Genomic DNA, 17,032 nt, shown 5'->3' with positions numbered 1-17,032 from the left:
AAACAACTATAAATTTAAAACTTTTTGTACAATAGGATAGCAAAACTATATACTAGATCTAAAACTAAGTTATCTATTATGCAACATCACCTCCATCCAATGTTTGCTCTAGGGATACCTCTTCTTTCGCTGCTCACATCCAAAGGATGATCATTGCAGAGAAAGAAACACTAATACATACAAAACACAAGCACACAACAGGGTAAGCTAGTTTAAACAAAGATTAATCATATACTAATTTACTAAGCTTCATACAATCATACTATTCATTCACATCACATAAACTCTTCACACATGACACCATACTGACTTTGACTGTCCGGACTTAGAATGATTACCGAGCTATGGCGGGTCGTGCACTCGTGGTGGCTTCTACTGCTTTGCAAAGTCATTGTCAATGAGTTTCACCCTACCACACTCACGAGGTTAGTCTGTTATCACTCACCTTGGATCATACTGGAAGCATCCAAGACTAGGACCTCCTACTACTCCTCACGACATGGATCAATCCTCTCTACTTGAGAATGAAAGACCATTGGAGTTTCAGGATAACCCCCAAGACTAAGCTCCTACATTCATTCTAAACTTACTTGAATCTCAACAAGAAATTCCACTTTGAATCACAACATAGGGCACCACCATGTATCCTCTCCTTGAGGATCATGGAATTACGTCCATTAACCATACTTTAAACTTTACATTTTGAAATCACCAACTTTCACTTTGAAACAAAACTTACAACAATCACCAATGATATAACATAATACAACTTCAACATACTTCATAAGGCACTTAATGGTTCATTTAAAACAACTTAAGTCCAAAAGAAAAGAGTGAACTAACCTGTACCATTTGCACAACGCACACATTCGCAGAGCAAAACTAGAGGCTTCTCGCACAGCGACCCAGCTCGCTGTGCAAATCCTCAAACAGAGACCAACTCCTCAAAACCATTCGCATAGTGGTTAAACTCGCTATGCGAATAAACTGCGACTTGTATCAGACCTCAAACCCCTCGCATAGCGTCCCAACTTGTTATGCGAGAGCCTCAGACAGTGGCTTAGGCTCCTAAAACACTCGTAGAGCGAAACCCATTCGTTGTTCGAATAAAATTGATAAAAGTCCCAGACCCCAACCAGTCGCATAGCGACCTGATCTACGCGGATCATCAAACAAAGAGCAACCCTCTCAGTCCATTCGCACAACGCATCCATTCGTTGTGCGAATGCCTTGGCAGAGAGCATCTCGCCAAGGTGACTCACTATGTGAATCTATTCGCATAGCGAGTCTGCATAATCTGTAGAACGAAATTCTGCAGAATTATGCAACTCAACCACAACTTACCGATTCTAAACATTTTTTCCAACTTCTAACACCCCTAGATTGTTGTATAAACTTAAGTAGACTTGACTAAGTGATTCTAAACCTTCCTAACATCAATCTAAGTTGATTATGAACCAATTCATATTCTAAAACACCAAAATCACCAACTTAGGGACCTAAATTCTAATCTACCATTTTGAACCTGTTTTTAACCACTTTGATGATTCTAACTAGTCGCAATTGACTTACTTAAGTTGTCCCAACAGTCTAATTGAGTCCATAACTCTTAACTCTCAAATTCACTACTCCACTTCCTCTAAAAGACTCAAAACATGCATAATTCCCTATGTCTTCTATCTAATTAATATCCTAACAGATTGCTCACTAGAAGTACCTCCAACATGTTCAATTACAGCCCTTTAATTCATCCAAATCAGTTCACAAACACTATTTTACAAATTCACAGTCCAATAATTCAATACATGCAATTCAAATGACTTCAAACATATAAATTATGCTTCAAACAGTAGAGCCACCCAGAATTTAACATACACACATGTCATACCAATAATTTAAGAAAATATCTAGCTCCCCTTACCTTAGAGATGCATAGCCCAGCTCACAGAGTTACTCCGACAATGCCTTGCACAACAAGGAAACTCAACAGAAACCTACAACTCACCAATTGGTGATAGAAATTCAACTTTAAAACTAATTGAGTTAAGAATTGAAGAGAAAGAGTACCAAGCACATGCAACAAGAATCTGTTGCATGCTCACAGCCCCAAAATGTGCGGAAGAAAAGGGAAAACGACTTACCAGCTGAAGAACAAGAAACTGATCGGTCAAGATCGTAGCCCTCGACGCCAGGATCGCCTAGGCACCTCCTGATCGTCGAACAGACAACTCAAATGAGAGAAATCCTAGAGAGATGTTAGAGAATTTTGAGGAATAGTGTTCTAGAGAGATGAAGTGTTCTTAGAATAGTAAGACATGTTTATAAAAATTCTATTTATATTATAAGATTATTTTAAAGTAAAATAATCTGTCTCATTATTTTAATACACCTATGTATTCTAATACTCTATTTTCTAGGTCTCTTACTAATTATTTTATTATAAAGTAATTTAAAATTGAATTGAATTTATTAGATTATATTATAAATACGAAGGAAAATACACAATCTAACATCTACGTGATGACCAAAAAAAATTGTAGCCATATATTTCTACAGATAAAACCCTTAACAAATAATCTTCATCACTATTAACGAATTCTATTTAAGTTCTTTTAAAGTTAAATAATCAAAATAAGATTATTAGTTAAAATAATATTAACGTATTTTATATATTTATATACCTTTATTTAGAATTAAAATTCCTTTTGAAGAAAAATATATTTTGTTATATTTTGTGATACAATATTTTTAAATTGTTTTTTAAAAGAAAAAATTCATTTCAACTGATGTTTTATCATACAATTTTATTTTATTATATTTGAAAAATAATTTATAAATAAACACTTATATATTGTTGTTTTTTGTTTTATACTATTTCATTTGTTATGTAAAATAGTAACCATCCTAAAGTTAAATAAGAATAAAAAAATTTAATTATATCAAAATTAATAATTTTTAATTAAAGTTTAATTATAATAGAATGTTCATGGTTACTTTTAATTTTAATTTAATATTTTTTTAACGAGATGAATGATGATGAGAAAGCCAATGATTGGTTGGTTCACCCAGTACTTCGAGTTTGAAGTTGATGAATCAGGGTTGGATTTAAAATCAAATAAAAAAAATAATATAAAGTATTTGTTCTTGATCGAAATCAGAAAGAAAAAGTGATGAAAATGACTATGAGATTTGTTAGAGCGAGAGAGAGATGAGTTTTGTTAGAGCGTGAGATTTAAGTCTTTCCATTTATTATATACTTAATTTTAAAATATCATTAAAAGTATAGGAACAATTATTCACTTATTTTGTATCACTTTATCCAGCGGTGCATAGGAGAAAGTACTCACAAAGAGTTGTGTTGCACAAAAAACAGAAGAAAGAGAAAAAAAAGTTAACCCCGTTAGTTTGTATTTAACGAAAGGGACTCGATTGAGGCAAATTTTACCACGTTTGGACGAAATTGAAACTTTTAAACCACGTTTGAACGAAATTGAAACTTTTTTAAAATGATGGACAAACTTGACACACTGCACCTCAAACTAGGGACAAACAAAGCAATTAAACCTTTACAAAAATATCTTGATGCCTATATCAAGTTTGGCTCAAACCATCAGCCTATTCTCAAAGGTCAACTCGACCATGATTGACCGTTTGATGAAGCTCAACGTTTTGAATGCTTTTTCCAATAAAATCACTAACAAAGTGAATTTTATAATTTTTCATCTGTTAAAAGAATGACAGATGCACAATTCTGCATAACTTATAATAATATATAAATTATAACTAACACAATATTTGATTGTCTAACATCCGTCACTAGTGCAGAAAGGGCTATAGACGTCCGTTCTTTAGGCTTTTTGACGTCCGACGTTCGACCGACGTCTTTGCGGGTGACGTCTATGTAGACGTCCGTTGTGTCAGGCCGGACGTCTATATAGACGTCCGCTGTGAACCTCTCGGACGTCTATACACTACTACAGAAAGGGCTTTATTAGACGGGTTATTTAGGGTTATTTACGGGTTATTTAGGATTACAGGGTTTGGACGTTTGTTTGTGCACTGCAACACGTCTGAAGAGCAGATTCGAAATGAAAATGGAGGGAGATGGAGGAGTAAACGACCTAAAACGTAGGCCAAAAACGCCGCCCAAGAACACGCTACAAACTGCACAAAAATGCACAGAAAACGACTTTTAATCGGTCCAAATGAAAGATATTTCATCACTGAACAATTTAATCGGAAAAAAAGTAAGATTAAATGGTCCAAAACAGATAAAAACCAACCTGGAAATGCAAGGCGCAGAGGGAACTCTCACGGGTTCACATAACTCCTCGCGGGTTCGCGTTTTGGTTAGTAAGTCCTTATTTTAAACGTCTTTTGAACGTCCGTTGTGGCGGGGGCAGACGTTTATAATATAGTAGACGTCCGTCCCCCTCCAGGACGGACGTTCAAGAGACTGACAGTAGTTCAATCCATCAGTCTCTTGAACGTCCGTCTTGGAGGGGGACGGACGTCTATATATATTAAACGTCCGTCCCCCTCCAAGACGGACGTTCAAGGGGCTGACTGGTTCAACTACTCTGTCAGCCTCTTGAACGTCCGTCCTGGAGGGGGACGGACGTCTATATATATTAAACGTCTGTCCCCCTCCAGGACGGACGTTCAAGAGACTGAGAGAGTAGTTGAACCTGTCAGTCTCTTGAACGTCCGTCCTTGAGGTGCCGGACGTTTACTATATATAGACGTCCGGCCCCCTCCAGGACGGACGTTCAAAAGGCTGAATCTTCAACTCTCCCGTCAGGCTTATGAACGTCCGTTAGAGGGGTCGGACGTCTACTGTATTATAGACGTCCGGCCCCGTCTAGGACGGACGTCTCCACACTCCATTATTTACATTTATGCCACCGGTCAATTATTTACGTTGGGGTTATGGTGGACGGACGTCTATGAGGTGACGTTAAAGATCAATTTTGCACTAGTGCATTAATAGAATATTTGGCATATCTTAATAGCCTACTCAAGTTGGTGTATGGATATCACACATTTCCAACTTGAATAGAGACTCATTAAACAATTCTCTTGACATTTCTTTGGTGAGAACATCAACCAACTGTAATTCTGATCTTACAAAAGGAAATGAAATTATTTCAGCTTCAAGCTTTTCTTAATGAAATGTCTATCAATCTCCACATGCTTTGTTTTATCATGTTGCACAGAATTGTGAGCAATTGCTATAGCGGAAGTATTGTCACAGTACAAACTCATAGCTTCGTTTGGTTTAAAGCTCAAATCTGACAACACATTTTTAATCCACAAAAAGTTCACATACACCTAGTGTCATGCCTCTGAATTCTGCTTCAGCACTAGGTCTTGCTACTAAAGGTATTTTTTACTTCTCCAAATTACAAGTTCCCTCCTACAAAAATAAAGTATCTAGAGATAAATCTTGTATCATCTTTTGAACCTGCCCAATCTACATCAGTGTACCTTTCTACCTTTAAATTTCCATGATTTGAGAACAAAATTCCTTTTCTAGGAGCAAACTTCAAATATCTCAAAATCCTCTCAACAGCATCCATATGAAGCTTTCGTGGTTCATGCATAAATTGACTAACAACATTCACTGCATAGGTGATATCTAGACATGTATGACACAAATAAATTAATTTTCCTACCAACCTTTGGTATCTTCCTCTGTCAATGCTCGTTGAATTTGAGCATTGAAAGAATTTATGATTTTATTCAATTGATGTATCAACTGGTTTACTTCAAATAGTCCAGTTTCCGATAGTAAGTCAATAGTATACTTTTTTTTGGCGTAGGAAAATACCATGTTTTGATCTAGCTACTTCAATACCCAAAAAATATTTGAGGTTTCCAAGTTGTTTCATCTCAAATTCAAATGTAATGTATTATTGTAAACTAGAAATCTCATCTTGTTATTTACTGTAACAATCATGTCATCTACATATATAATCAAAGGTATAATTTTTCTTTTTCTTCTCTTAAAAAATAAGGTGTGATCAAAGTTACTTGCTCTATAGTCAAAAACCTTTATAGACTTGGTAAACTTTCCAAACCATGCTCTTTGGGATTGTTTTAGTCCATATAGAGATTAATTTGCAAACCTTCATTCCAATTGAATCTGTCATGCTTGGTGAAGAATCCATATAAATTTCTTCTGAAATTTCTCCATGTAGGAAAGCATTTTTCACATCACATTGTAGAAGAGGCCAATCTTGGTTTGCAGCTAGCGACAAAAGTATTCTCACAGTGTTGAACTTGTCTACCTGTGCAAACGTCTTTTGGTAGTCTACACCATAAGACTGAGTGTAACATTTAGCCACAAGTTGTGCTTTATACCTCTCAATAGTCCATAAGCTTTATACTTAATTGTAAATATCCATTTGAAGTCCACAATTTTCTTCCTTCTTGGTAAGGACACAAGATCCCAAGTGTTGTTTTTTTTCTAAAGTTGTCATCTCCTCAACCATTGCTTTGGTCCATCTAGGATTTGCCAAAGCTTTATGTATATTACTAGGAATAGAAATTGAAGATAATTGAGATACAAATGATGCATATGACTGGGATAACCTGAGATGACACATATTTACTAATGAGATATTTAACTTTGGCTTGGAGGTTTGGTTCATATTTAACTAGAGGTTGAGCATAATTAGAACGAGGTGGAAGATTATATTGAATAATAGTAGACTCAGTGTTTGATGTGTTGGTGGTCTCACGCAAACAAGAATCAATTCCATGATCAATTTCATCTAAATTAGTATTATCAGAGATAGGATCAGAAGGTACCTCTGAAGAGTCAAACTGAACCTGTGGAGAAGATTGAACCAATTGGTTATGATCAGAAGACACTGTATTATCTAGAAAAGAAGTGTCCATATTTAGGATTGGCTCACTTCCTACAGAATGATCCTCATACGATAATTTATCTTCACAATATAACTTTATATATGAGATATCAAACATACTAACATCCTGATTATGCACTTCACTTTCATTGCCTCCCTCAAGTGGAGAATCAACATAAAAGAATTCATGCCAGTAAATGTGACATCTATAGAAATATAAAATTTCTTTTATGGTGGATGGTAAGTATGATAACATTTTTTAGTTGATCCATATCCAACAAAAACTCATTTGATCGCTCGCTCTTCAAGCTTTGTACGTTTGTGGGTGTAAGTAAACATATATAACACATCCAAAAATATGAGGTGGTAAATAAACTATGAGAGAAATGATACAATGATCAGACAACACATCGAAAGGCCTTTGAAAGTTAAGCACACTATAAGGGGTTTGATTAATTAAATAAACAGCAGAGCTCACAACTTCATCCCATAAATGAGATGGGACATTACCATCTATCAAAAGTGATCTTGTTACCTCTAATATATGTCTATTTTTCCTCTCAGCCACTCTATTTTGTTGTGGTGAATAAGGACATGTAGTTTGATGCAAGATGCCTTTAGAGTTCATGAACTCTATTAATTCAGTCTTAAAATATTCATCTCCATTGTCTGATCGAATGACCTTAATAGATGTGTTAAATTGTGTAACGATCAGATGATAGAAGAAACGAACCACATCACACACATCACTTTTATGTTTAAGCAACTATACTCAGGTTACCTGAATATAATCATCAACAAAACTGATAAACCATTTTTTCTATTATGTGATTATGAGGCAGGGCCCCAAACATATGTGTGAATTAATGAAAAGGGAAAATCAGTTTTGTTATTGCTTAAAAGAAACACAACATGATGATTTTTTTTGTCATAACATAAGTTTCACAAAAAAAATCAGAAATACTGCATTTATGAAATAATGGTGGAAATATTTTTTTAAAACAACCAAAAGAGGGATGTCCCAACAATTTATGCCATAACCAAATTTCCTTTTTGTTTTTATCTTGTATGTGATCATTCGCAAGACAAGCCAACCCTCTTTTATGAGTTTGTTGTGAGAAATTTTCAAAATAATACTATCCTTCACTCTCTCTACCACTAACAATTTTCTCCTTGAAATGGATGTTCTGAAAAAGACAAATTGGGCAAAACAAGGCAATTAAAACATCAGGAATCGATAAGGAGGGTGAGAGGGATACATTACTTATACCTTCAATAGGACATGAGACCCTATTGACATTAATAATAAAAGTTTTAGAACAATTAGAGGAAAAATTAGTAAATGTATGAGGATCATAAGTCATATGATCAACATTGAATCAATTATCCAATCACTATCCTTAGTAACAATAGAAAGATTAAGGGCAAAGTTAGATATACCTAACTTGGTCACAAATTCGGTAGTAGTAAAAATATAACTCTTAGAAGCCGCGGAAGTTCCAGAATCATGTTTTTTCGATTGATTTTTATCGGAAGGAGTCATCAGAAATATTCCATGAAAAAAAAAGAAGCATTGATTCCTATATTGTAGAGGATATCAGTTTTTGACTCTTAATACCATATTAAAAGGTTTAAAGAATAATTCTGATGTATTATTTTATGTCAAAGAGTAGTACCATATATACAACAAAGATCCTACAATTCTTATTTATTAAAGGAATGACAGGTGCACAAATCTGCACAAATTATAATAATATCCAAATTATAGCTAATACAATATTTGATTATCTAATATCCGTAAGTAGAATATTTGACATATCTTAATGTTAAAAAAAAAGTCATAATAGAACCTGCAAGATTGATCAACCTGTGTGTCGAGATATTTATCCCTTTGTCTCGTAAGTTTACTTTTATTTATGTTACAGTATTTGAAAAGCTCGAATTAAAATATACAAAATATTTTATTAACAAATATTAGACCATATTGTGTTTTAGTTATAATTTTCACGTGCACGTTATTTTACTATGTCAACGATATAAACATCATTATTTAACGTCATGACTTTTCTCTCACTAATGTCTTTAATAATTTAAGTTTTTGTTTTAACAAATAAACTTCCATTTTATGCTGGTGCAACTAAACCCATTTTGTCTCAAGGTGGAGAAAAAACACTTGAACTTAATTTGAGTAATATATTTTAGAACTCAATTCACACTCTATTTAGAAACAAAACATAATTTATAATAATGGACAAGTTACTTTATACATTATTTTAAGTAGTCATATAGAAAATTATAGCAATCAATACTATATATGTGTACATGCATAATAAATTCTGCATGTATTAAAATATCAATGTTTATTTTTTATTAATGGTTAAACTACTAGTTTTAGAGGAAGTAAAATTATAGTTATCTAAATAGCAAATCCATTTTTGGTTATGAACAATTCGTTTTGGTACTATTTATCACATTGAAAATAAATTTCTAATAACCTTTTCTTCTTAAGAATGAAATTTTATTTTTTTATCCATGAATCAAAGAATCGCATTTCTAAAATAAAATATTACTTTATCATTTATCCATTTTTTCACTTCTTGAAGCAAGGAACAAAATCGAAATTTTTAACATTATTTTAAATTTTCGTGCGTCTAATTGCTCGTGTCAATTAACGTTAGTAATTGTTGTCAGAATAACTTGTAAGCAATATAATACCACATTTGTAATGAATGCTTAGTCATGAATAAGAATGTTCAAGTAGTTAAAAAGGTGACAAATGTTGGAAGTCCTACATCGACTAGAGATAAGGCAAATTTATAATATGTATATAAATGAGTGCAAACATCACCTTATAAGTCGATTTTGTGGTATTAAGTTAAGCTTAAAACTCACTTTCTAATATGGTATCAGAGTCATGGTTAGAGTCTATCCTAACGAGTTATATGTGGACATTCTATTATTCTATTCCATCCGTTATCGGGCCATTATCGAATCACCCAATTTCTAGTATCATGCAGGAGATGTCTATACCTCGACGTGAAGGAGGTGTGTTGGAAGTTCCACATCGACTAAAGATAAGGCCGATAAGTTAGGATTAAAACTCACTTTCTAATAACAAAAATTGCAAAGTTGAAAATAAAACCAAAATGCAAAAAAAGAATAAGTTGTGACAAAATTCTCTAAAATCATGTAATATTAATGAATATTACTAATTTTCAGCATAGATGTTTATTACTAATTTCAGCATAGATGTTTATTTCAATTTAGAACTTTGAATTTTGAAAAGTAATTTTTCATTAATATTAATGAAAATAAACTGAGTATTATAGATTGAATTTATGATTTTTCAATATTTGAATTAATTTTCTAAAATAAATTTTTAGACTTTTGTTTAAATAATTTTCTCCAGTGTTAAAAATATTCCATTTTCAAAATATGATAAGCCAGGTTGAATAGTAGTATAGAGATCTAAAATTATAAGTCATCGTAATGTGAAACATTAATGATATATTCATATTTCAATTTAAAATATATAAACCTCATCTTATAAACAAGTTTTATGGGATTGAGTTAGACTTAAAATTATCTACGCATGAGTATATATACTTCAGCGTGATGAGAGTGTATTGAAAATTCCACATTAATTAAAGATAATTGAGAATTTAGAATATATAACTGGATATAAACTTCACTTTATAAGAATTTGTGAGATTGAGTTAGATTTCCTTAACACAAATCATTATAAATATATTATATGAAGAATCTCACATGATACCAACGTTTAAAAATGCTGATAAATTTTTAAATCTATGAATCCATGAAATTCAATTATGAGAATGAGATTTTTTGACATATATCTCCCTTTTATACCAACTCAAATATGTAAAAAATCAGATTTCAAACAAACTAAAATATAAGATAATATTACTTATTAATTAATGTTATTATATGAACACATTTATTTAATTTTTCTTTTTTTTCATGCTTATAAAAGGCTATGTACACACCAAAACTAAGTAATTGAATTTACTCATTTTTTTCTTCCATATTAAATATCATTAAAGTCCCAGATTTTTCATATCCTTCATATATGGAATGACATTGAAAGTGAGATTGAAAAGTGCTAAACCAGTTGGAACTTTCACTCAAACGCAACAAGGATTACTGCAAAACAAAACCATGTATGTAAATAAAATTGGTCTATATAAGGACATTGTTGGTAGAAAATCTACAACAAGCAACTCTTTTCAACTGGTTTATGTTTCCCTTTTTCTGGTCACCATCATGACCAAGAGAAAGGTGAAACTTGCATTCATAGAAAACGATTCTGCAAGGAAGACAACATACAAGAAAAGGAAAAAGGGAATGCTGAAGAAGATCGAGGAACTCAGCACCCTTTGTGGAATTGATGCATGTGCTATAGTTTATGGTCCCGATGATCATGAACCAGAGGTTTGGCCATCCCATTGTGAGGTCCAAAAGGTGGTGGGAAGGTTCAGGAACATGCCTGCAGTGGAGAAAATCAAGAAGATGGTGAACCAGGAGAGCTTCATAGGACAAAGGATCCAAAAGGGTAACCAACAAATAATGAAACTTAGGAAGGAGAATGCGGAGAAGGAGTTCACCTTGTTCATGTTTCAATGCCTTACTGAAGGTAGGGTTTTGCCAGATGAAAATAACATGACCTTGGCTGATTTGAATGTCCTTTCATCAGTGATTGAACAAAACCTTAAAGACATTGATAAAAGGTTGCAAACTCTGAATGTTAATCAGATACAACCGACTCAACAACCCGAGATGCAAACATCAGTATTCCAATCGCAGTTGAAAACAACATCGTACCAACCGCATTTGCAAATGGCACTTATGAGTTCTGGACATGGGTTGGATATGGATGTCAATCCCATCCAAAGGTTGTTGTTTATGAACTTGTTTAATGGTAATAGAGATGAGACAATAATGCCTCCATTTGGTGATCCTAATCTCTAGTTTTGGTCAAACCTAGGCTTGTTATTACCTTGAAAACACTTACTTATGTGTTTGTTGTCGATCCTTTAATGATTATGTTTCAGATCAATTATTTTGGTTTGTTTGATGTTTTTCACTGGCCTTGTATGTCAATAGGTAGAAAAAGTGGTAAGTCATTTATTGTCTTGTCTTCACATTATTTATATATTCTGTACGTGCAAACGAGTAAATCAAATGGCTTTGCTGCAGGTGTTCCTACTTGCAGAACTTCATTATGGTTAATGAGGGTTTTGCTTTTGAAAATCTATTGTCTTATGTAATAAAAAAAGTTATAATACATAGTTAAGGCTCCTAAAGTGGTGCATAAAACAATGTTGCTCAAAATGAGAGAGATTCATGTTGACTAAGGAGAATAATGTGGTATGCTTCATGAGTCATTTTGTACTTGCTCACAATGTCAAGATTACCAACAAAATTATAATAAATGTCAATAAATAAAGAAAAATAAAATGCAGTTATTTGTTTCCTGTTTTGTATTTGTATCTTGAATAATTGATAGTGATTGTATTTTAAATTTAAAAAGTAATTTTTAGTTCTTATTTAATTGAGATTCAATTTAAATGATTAATTAAAAATTAATTCTGTATTGAATCTTAAATGATTTGATTGGATTTTGGAAAAATTATTTTTCTACACATCAATATGATATTAAATCTCATCTTAAATTTGTTGAATTCTTAGTACAGTGAATTTTATTTTTTTTATCTCGTTTTATCTCATTAATAGTGAAATATGATTACTCCACTCGGGTAAGAATTTAATACCTCATAATTCTAACAAAAATTTAACACTTTAATTTCAATGACAAAAGTTTAAGATGAAATCTGATGGAAAATTATGAGTCAATTAACTTATTGATTTTGTAAACAAAAAAATTATTACATAATAATTTAAACTAATAAAAACTGTTAAAAAACTATAGGGAAAAACTATTTTGGACCCTGCAATTTTGGAAAGTGTTCATTGTACTTATTCATTCTTTTAAGGTAACGTGAAGAGGTGAAGTTCGGCTATGTAAAAGCGATTTTTTTTTTCATTATCGATTATTTTAACTACAATAAATACGTTTTTATGCTGGGATTAGTAAATACTGCTGGGACTTAGGTGGATTAGTAAAAAAACTGTATCAAAAATGTGATTTAGAAAAATAATTATATCTTAGTTGCGGTTCGCGGAACCGCCGAAAAATTAAAAAATAACAATAAAAAAATATATTTGCAGTCGGAAATTATTTAAGGTTTACAAAACCGTCAAAAGAAATCTCTTGCTATACCTTTTTTCTTCTCTATTATATTGGTTTGACTTATTTTATATGAGTGAAATCCATTTACATGTATCTAATATTAGAATCTGAGTATGATTATATTCAAATGGTGTATTATAAATTACAATAAACTGAATAATTTGTGTATCTCACATTTGAATATTACCTATTTTAATATGTTTATTTATTTATTTTTTTCACATGAGAATATTTGACTCTCATCTAATACTAAAAAAACTTATCTTCTTTGTTTTATTTAATTGATAAAAAACGTATCTTCTTTGTTTTATTTACTAAAACAATTTTCATCAAAAGTTTTCTTTAATCTCTAAAATATTTTCTATCTTATCATATCCTTAATTGTACATTGTACGATTTTGTTTAATAATGTATCAAATTGTTTATATAAATCACACATTTTGATCATTTTTTATTTTTTAATATTTTTATTTGTTGTTTGTTTCTAATATGTAAAATACTGATTTAATGATTTTTATATAATTATTTTATTTGCAAACGCATTATGTAAATGTAATTTTATCATTGGAATTGTATAAAGACATTTTTTATAATATAATAACTTAATAACATTGTCATCAATTTTGGTTATCACCATTAAAATTTAGATTAAAGTTAAAAAATGAAAAATCTATGTTAAATTTTACTTATTATTAGTTTAATATTTTTTATTTGAGTGATTTCATTCAATGATTTATTATAATTTTTGTTACATAAGAAAAGAGATTTCATTCTAATTTAGAAAAAGGAATATAAAAAGACATTTAAAATACTTTTAAAATTGAGTATTTTTTTTATAATTTTTTAAAATATCTTTTGCTTTTATCAACTTTATTTCATTAGTATTTATAAATTTAATAAATCTTTTTATTGTTATAATTTAAAATGAGCATAATTTAATAAAATTGTCATGAAATTTTGTGTCATTTTCTATAATTTAAAATATATATAATTATAATTTTTTTCTAAGTATTTGATATTGAAAAATTATAAGTTTTTTATATATAAAATATAATATCTAATTTCCTTTATTATGATATTTTTTCTTTTATAAAAATTAATTAATTGATATTCAATAAAAGTGTAAGTATACTCAGTACCCGATAAAAATAAAGATAAGGAAAAAAATTATATCTATAAATACAAATGTGCATGATTTTTTCTTTAGAAGATAAATGTGTCGTCGTCCTCCGCTGGTCATTCTTACTAGCATGAATTTATAAATTCAATAATTTAAATTTCTCAATTTCGAATTAATTCTCAAAATTCGGTTATGTTATCGTATAAGTCATCTTGCTTTTATTGATATTTAAAAAATACTTTTTTAAATATTTTTGTAGTAATTTAAGATTTGTAAAATTGTGTAAATGGTTTATAAAAATGTTAAATATTTTCCATTATGCATTTGTTACATATATTAAAAAAGCTAAATGTTTCTTAAAATATGTACTTATAAATATAAAAAAGTAATTATAAATACTAAGTTTATAAGTTGTAACATCCCAATTTAGTAATATGAAACTACTAAAATGAACATTACATAGATAATAATACAATAAATTATAGATTTGCGAAGAATAAAATTGTTCACCTAAAGGACCAAAAGCACAACCTACACTTCAAACTTCTAATCTAACTTCCCGTTTAGCCAACTGAAAAGATTGCATTCCTAAGCTCACACCATTAAGCTGATCATCGCAAAAGAGAAAACAATACACAGATAGACAAACACAGAAGCAAGGGTGAGATAAATATACAAAGATCATACTATTACAATAACACACAACATTCATGTTTAATTCAAGCAAACTGGATCACACATCATAACATGTTATACTTTAAACTTGACTCGTCCGAACTTAGAATGATTGTCGAGCTATGGCAGGTCGTGCACTCGTGGTGGCTTCTATTGCTTTGCAAAGCCATTGTCAATGGGTTTCACCCTACCACACTCACGAGGTTAGTCTGTACCACGCCTTGGAGCATACTAGAAGCCTCCAAGACTAAGGCTTCCTGCAACTCCTAACGACATGGATCAATCCTCCCTATGTGAGAAGAAAGACCATTGGAGTTTCAGGATAACCCCCAAGACTGAGCTCCTGCATTCATTCTAAACATACTTGAATCTCAACAAGAGATTGCACTTTGAATCAATACATAAGGCACCACCATGTAACCTCCCTGTGAGGTTCATGGAATTACATCCATAACATAGGGCACCACCATGTAACCTCCCTTTGAGATCCATGGAATTACGTCCATCAAACATACTGTCACTTTGAAACTTAACTCAAAACATGAACAACCAAATACCATAATACTATCACATTGAATCCAAACATATAACCTCACTGATCATACACTATCATAGATACTTCTACACCATTCTAATAATCAAAACATAGTTCAAGTTTATCAGAAAACAGGAATAAAAAGAATAAAAACAGGTTCTGGGCAAGCCGCTCAACGCACCAAACTCGTTGTGTGAATAACAGAAACAATGGATCTTACTCACTCACATTCACTCAGCGCACCAAGCTTGTGCGTTCACCTAAAGTCCATTCGCTCAGCGCACCAAGTTTGTGCGTTTAGCTAAACTGAAAATTCTGCTACACATTATCAGACCCTAAACCCTCACATAATGTCCCAAATTCGCTATACGAATTAAACTAGCATTTTCCCAGGCAACCACCATTCGCACAGCGCCCAGATTCGCTATGCGAATCACCAAACAGAGAGTAGCACCCTCCAGTCATTCACATAACGCACCAGCTCGCATAACGAATGACTCAAACAGAGAACACCCTCTTACCATTCACATAGCTAGTCTGCATAATCTGCAGAACGCAAATTCTGCATAATTATGCACTCAAACACCCCCTTACCATTTCTAGACCTTATCTCCAATTTGTAACACCTCTAATTCATGTTTTACACCTAATTAAACTTGTCTAGTTGTTCCTAAATCTTCCTACTATAATTCTAACTTGATTACAACTCAATTTTTTTTCCTCAACATCAATTTCCACAACTTGAGGACCGCAAACCCAATTCTAACACTTTGCACCTATTTGAACCACTTTGGTGACTCAAATAAGTCAGAATACACTTGCTAATATTTCCCCAATAGACCACGATAGTCCCTGACCTCTACTTCTCAAAATCACTACCTCACTTCCTTTATAATAACCTAAAACACTATCCAAAACTCCAAATTTTCTATCTAACCAAAGTTATAACAAATTTCACACTTCAAACACTTCCAATTTGATCAATTATAGTAATTTAAACTCATCCAAATCAATTCCAAACATCACAACACAGTTTCATAGATTTCAGTTTCAGCACAAACCACACCATAAAATTTAGACCTCAAATACCACTCTAAAACAACACACCAATTCAAATTTCAGCATACATACATATCATACCACAAATTTAAAGAAGTATTCTAGCTTCCCTTACTTCAAAACTTCACAGCCCAGCTCAAAGACTCGCCTAAATAATACCTTGAGTTGTGAGAAACCTAGACAGCACCTTACATACCACCACTTGGTGATCAAGAACAGCTCTTAGAGCTATAATCGGACAGGAAATGCAAGAGAGGAAGCATAAGACGCATGCAACCAGCAGAGATTGCATGGTTTAGGTCCAAAACAGCGGAGGAAAGGGAAAAACAACTTACCGGTCCGAATGAAGAAAGTGATCGGTCAATTGCGGAGTCCTCTACGCTGCGGATACTTGGGCACCACCTGATCGGAAATCAAATGGTTTAGAGAGGAGGAATGGTAGAGAGAAGGTAGAGGAACTTGAAAAACTGAGTTCTAGAGAGAGATAGAAGGATTTGGCT

At 32.1% G+C, this 17,032-nt stretch overlaps 1 pseudogene; it reads left to right on the top strand.

Moving 5' to 3' along the window:
• Positions 1-11,156: 11,156 nt before the first annotated feature.
• LOC124824276 (agamous-like MADS-box protein AGL80 pseudogene) lies at positions 11,157-11,861 on the top strand (annotated as a pseudogene).
• The last annotated feature ends 5,171 nt before the right edge of the window (positions 11,862-17,032 follow it).

The sequence above is a fragment of the Vigna umbellata genome, chromosome 5 (genome assembly GCF_029865625.1).
Source record: "Vigna umbellata cultivar VRB3 chromosome 5, Vumbellata_1.0, whole genome shotgun sequence".
NCBI classification, from domain to species: Eukaryota; Viridiplantae; Streptophyta; class Magnoliopsida; order Fabales; family Fabaceae; genus Vigna; species Vigna umbellata.
Note: the sequence above shows the minus strand (reverse complement) of the source record. Positions and strands in the feature narration are given on the sequence as shown.